A 6,000-nucleotide genomic window follows, 5' to 3' on the forward strand; every position below is an offset into this window, starting at 1 on the left:
CCATATGTGATACCAAGCTATAAAGTCCTCTTCAGACTCATTAAACACATGCAACGACACCAAATGCAGGATGATCACAGGCCAGTGGGTGGGAAGTCTTATGGATCCAGTGGCATTGTAAGCATCTTAGCGCTGGCAGGGGTCTCCACGTGGTTCCTTCAGCTCAGGGCACTGGCTTAATTCCATGTGTCTTGTCAGCTGCAATGTCTCCCAGGGAGTGAGCCTGCAACCAGCCTCCAGTGAACTATTTATCTTCTTGGTGCCTCCAAATGCGGTCATCAAGCAACCACCTGATTGACAGGCTAAACGCCACCCCTTCACTCTTAATCCTCTCAGATTGACAACAGATTATTTAACTACCACACTGCCTCATCACAGACAACAGGATGAAAATATTCCCAAATCGCCCAATATCTTGTTGGGATACAAATTATTTACTACCAACTTGTTGTGGTATATGGCTTTGTATTCTGTAATATATTCTGATTAGTGAATTGCAAACATACAATCACCCAGTTCACTGCATCCGTTCGGGACATTTTCGCTCTCATAGTGCCAGATGATATATACTTGGTATGATAAAACAAGTTTCTTAAGTGTTCCCATGACCTGGTTAACTGCTGCTGTATTTATTTACATCTAGTATTTAATTCAAATCTACTAAATGCATTCTGAAAAAACCTTATTTTTACATCTTGGTCTTTAATTCCTTGTGTTATTATAGCATTTTTGGCTTGTAAATCTTCTTTTGATTTTGAGGCTTCGTCTAGGCTGTGTGATAGATCTCCAGTAAGCTCATGAACTTGCATTCTTAATTTGTGAATTTTATGCAGCCCTGCTTTAACTTGTATTAAGTCTGACTTTACTTCTTGTATTTCAACCTCTTGCCATACATTCTGTAGCAGTGAAGTATCAAGTCATAGTCCTAAAGGTTTTCTTAGAGTGTGAGGGACTATGGTGAAAAATCTGGTAGGAACACTGGCTTTTTAATATTTCACACTCAGGTACTGTATCTCTAACATCAAACAGGACCTTATGAAATCTTAAGGATCTTTGAGCAGTGGTACAACAGAAGTGAGTGGTCATGTGAGACCATGCGGGCTGGTGCCTTGCTTATTTATGGTTTGGGTCTAGTGTATCCTATTGTCCAGACTTATTTGTAATGTATTGTACAGTACATTATGAAGCTGGTAGGATATTCACTATGAATTACGTCTGCAGAATGTTCATCTGATAGTCTTTGGAAGAAGTAGTTAATAGGACATGAATAGGGGATTCAGCATTCTGACATAATGTGATGGCATCTTTCATTGGGGTAGTTGACGGTATGTTTATAATCGTGCCATCTTCCCTTTTTCCATCGTAGTATGTCCTCCATGCATTATTGTTTATTTAACATGAAATTTCAAGTTATGAATTCATCACTATATGTTTTGTTATTGTAGTTATCAGTTAGGTTGTGATGCAGTCCCCAGAATCTGTTCAATTCATAATTGTCCGCTGTGGGATCTATTTATGAGTCTGCCTGCCTCTGTTTATCTTGTACCATTGTCTTTCTTGTGGGTTAATTGGCATGGCATCCCAGAAGCGAAATGTGGGATTGTTAGGTCCTAATCGCATGGTTACCTTGGTTGGCGCAGGAGCAGGAGTAGAAGATGTTTGTGGGGTGGTGTGCTGGAGTGGGAATCGGTAGCTATCCTGGTGGTGACTGCACTAGTTGTGTGCGCTCTCATTACAGTGGCGTTTAGGTTGAGGAGAAATGTTACCGACGTCTTGGTCCGAGGTGGAGGAGATGAGTACGGGTTCCGGGTCATCCTCCAGTTCTTCCAGGTCCTGATCTGGTTCAGGCTCAGTGAATAGGTATGAAATATCCTCAAGTTCGGGGAGTTCTGGGGTTTCTGTGCCGGATCTTGCTTCTCCGTTTTCTTCCTCACTTTCGAAACCTTCATCTGGGTCAGGTTCATCTGGGCTTGGGGGTGCGTTTCGTGGAAGGTGAAAGACGTACCTAGCCTGCATTGACTCTCCTTGTAGTAAGTTGAGATGGCGTATGAGGGGTTCGGCGGCCTTCGCATGTTGAGGTGCAGCCCCAGTGGGATTAATTGGTAAGAGATATTGTCCTTGCAGGACAGTGCATTCAGCAAGGTGATGAAGCAGGTGGCCCAGGTAATGATTAAAACGAACAGAAGAAGAAGCAGTCGCCAGGTATTGTATGGTGTGGATCGCCTTGAGAAGCTCATGGAGGCCGTGGTTTTCTCCGGGCGCCTCCGTGAATGGGGTGCCATCCCTCAGCAGGTATCTGTGAGCGCACGAAGGTGCTGTGGAAGGGTCTGCTCGGAAGTCGATCCAGGATCTTGCCAGATGTAGGGTGTCTTCATCCAGAGGTGGGAAGATGCCCCAGAGCAGTTTATCGTGGCATCTGTAACACAGATAGTCCAGTTAGTGAAGCTCTTGAACATCCAGTAGGTTAGCTTGGTACCCTCGGTCGCTGGTGTACAGATTTGTGTGTAGCACCCAGTAAAGTGTGAGCTTGGGTGCGCGACCCAGAGGAGCACAGCAGTGCTTCCCCAGAGCACGGAAAGCATGTAGCAAACACATAGCTGGTTCTGACAGTGAGCCCAAGGGAAGCTGGGAGGGTTCAGATAGGGAACAATAGGATGCTGGATATGAAGCATAGGCTAATGTCTGACAAGAAAGAGGAATAGGGAAAATCATGCATTAGCGCATGTAAGGGGTAATTGTCCTAGCTTATGTAATTCTAATAGGCCTGCCTCACCTATAGTCCATATGGTATCGTTGTCATTTTGTGCTAATATATCCTGTGGTGTTACCTTTTTGTCTTTTCTATTTTTTACCTAGAACTTGGTACTCAGGCAGGTCCTCAATAGCTATTATTTTTGTTGAGATAATTTGTCCTGCAGTTTGGCAAAAATCATGTCCTTTGGTGAAGGCAGATTGGGTCTGTTATTTATTTATATACATACTTCCCATAACATTTGTTGGAATTCCTACTCTCAGGGTTGTGGGATATAAAAAGATTTTTCCCCAGCTCTGTCTCCCCCAAAGTTATGCCAAACATTAGAGGCTGTTTGCCAGCAAGTCAGATGCTTAGAGATGTTCTCCCTGAAGGCACTCAGCTGTCAGACTACTGTCTGGTCCACTGTAGGTGGGGCTCACACCCTACTGATAAAGACAGTAATTGTTTCCATGGAGAACCAGAGAAGTGGGCAAACCTGCACATTGACATCCAAAGTTAGGCTGCCATCTTGAATCTAGGTGTCCCCCTCTCATTATGTATTACCTATAGTACAACCCCTTCCTGTGATGTATGTCTTTACCTGTAATTAGGGGGTTTGCATGCTTCCTCACCCCAAAGGTATAAATAAAGAGCTTGCCTTGGTTATAAATAAAGAGCTCTCTCCCCTTCCTTTTTTGCCTGTTTCCTCTCCCCTTATCCTCCTTCCCACCTCCCTTGCTCACTCCTGCAATTCCCACCTTCCACATCCTCAAGTGGACCACCAAGTGGAGCTGAGGTGAGCATACTACCGTAAAATGTGTCTGACTACTTTATTTCACTTTCTATCTCTCTTATTCTCTATGACTTTACCATAATCTTTACTTATTGTCGCTGTACAATTACGCCTGCCAGGCCTGTTATGATTTGCTAGGGACTGGCTCCCCTGACACAGGGTGTCTTTTATTTGGCTCATTTGCAATCCTAACTTCATTAGGCCATTACATTTTTCTATCAATCTGGCTGCCATGGGATTATAAATGAGATGGAATGTTCATCGGATCTCATTGTCGATCGTTTACCCTTTGAGTTTTTATCTGATTTTATCATAACTGGTGGACCCAAACTCATGACCCAGTTATCTAATACCAATGTGGTATGTGTACCTGTGGGGTTTTCAGTTGCAAAGGCCATCATGAGCATGGTGTATTTATCTCTTCTAATACATGCGTAAGATCCATGATACAATCTTATATAATCTCTCTGTAATGTTTTATTAAATGGCATCTTGCATTTAACCTATGTCCTTATGTTTAAAAATGTGTGGCTTTATGCTGTATAGTGTTTCACCTGGCGCCAGATGACCTTATGTTCTGTTTGCTGAACCATGAATGTATTGCATATGTCTCTGGATGCTCTTAATTGGCATGCACATCAATATTGTTGTGTTTAGTTGAGGTTTTTATCACACCTGCTGGTTTGGATTGTGTGTTGTTACTATGTTCTCCTCTTTTCTTTGTAGTATCATAATGACATGGTTCTGTCTTAATGAATGTGGGCTTCGTTTATTTGAATATTTGTATTTCTTCCTTCTAGTGGTTATGCTTACTCTGGCTGCCTTATCTGCTAAGTCATTGTAGTGAGCCTCTTGTGTCTTTAATCTTTGATGTGACAATACATGAGATAATATAAATCTTAATTGATTTAGATGCACTTGCTAAATATTCCCATGTTTCCCAAGACGAGTTTTGCATCATTTACTCTGTAAGCATTGTCTATCCATTTTCCAGACTATAGAGCTATGCTGTTTGTTATAACACACCCATACACGTGCGTGCACGCACACACACATTAGGTTTTGTTTTAGGAAATGTTTCATGGCCAATCATACAGCTATTAGTGTGCGTGCTGTGCTGATTTGGACTTACCGGTTTCCATCAGCATTAGGATGCCTGGAACTCGAACTGCCGTCACGTTCCATTGTCTGGTACCTTTGGGAGAGGTTGTAGATCAATCATGACCAGAAAAGCTACACTCTACTCACCATCAATTTTAGAACCTTTACTATTCCCCTGTACCCATCATTCTTGGCTTGCCACTCACCTTCCCCAGCCTCCTCCCCTCCCATGCTACCCAGGAAGTGTCAGTCAAGTCGCTGTCCCCATAAGATTGCCTATCCTGACTATCTTTTATGCATTATCTACCTCCATCCCACAAATACAGGTAGTCTAACAGGGATCCTGACACGGAGCGGATGCACGTCTCTCTTAAAAAGAGAGAAGGCATGTTATAGCCCACAGTCCAGTCCCCTTTTCTGTCAGGGTTCCAGATCCCGGTCCTGCTTACCTAACAACACATACACCCTTTTAGTCTTCAGCAGTTGTGTCTGAATGGCCCGCACCCTAAAATCCCCCAAGGTCCCAATCCAATTCCTGCAGTCAGGGATGGAGTGTTCTAGTGCCTCTCCTCTCCTCCAAATATACCTCTAAACTTTCAGTATAGCCCTCTTGTGAGTCACCCCCAATCAGTTCAGATGGGGTGCCAAGTGCTATCTGTTTCACTCCCCTCTTGGTTTGCCCCCAGGTGAGTGGGTCAGACTGGCTGCTCTCCCCGAACTGTATCTCTGTATCATCAGGGCCGTCCTGTATGGTGCTGTCATCTAGGGAGAGGATGTCATGTCTCAAGCTGAGGCTGCCCCTCAATCATCTCTGGGAGTGAGCTGCTCTGAGCAGGAACATCGCCCTGAAGGATTAGTGCTCTGGAATGAGGTCTACTCTCTCCTTTTCCTGTGGAGACAAAAACAATACCCTCCCCTTGGGTGGGTTAGTTACCTGAGCCTCCATTGACATTGTTCTCCCCTGGCCCCTGGTGGGCCTTAAAAGCATAAGAGAGGAGGGAAAGATGCCTTTCAGTCCAGATGCCATCTGCATGTTTTTGATAATGTAGGAATCATTGGTCTGGCTCATGCCAGAGTATCTGGTCCTCAGCCTGGGAGTTGTGTGCTGTGTGCATTTTTCCTTGTACCCTTTTAGCTGTTTGAACTTCGCTCTGTGGACTCATGTTGTACTTGACGTTTTGTGCTTGGCTGACTTCACGCAGAATAATATGCTCCAACTCATTCCACGAGATGAGGTGTTTAATAGTTTCATCACTATTTTCTAGGGATGCATAGTATGCCATTGTGTGTGTATACCAGAGTTTTTTAACCCTTCGTCTGTTGTCTATTGATGGAAACTTAGGCTGTTTCCAAAACTTTTGTGCACTGTTCA

The sequence above is a fragment of the Tenrec ecaudatus genome, chromosome 8 (genome assembly GCF_050624435.1).
Source record: "Tenrec ecaudatus isolate mTenEca1 chromosome 8, mTenEca1.hap1, whole genome shotgun sequence".
NCBI lineage: Eukaryota > Metazoa > Chordata > Mammalia > Afrosoricida > Tenrecidae > Tenrec > Tenrec ecaudatus.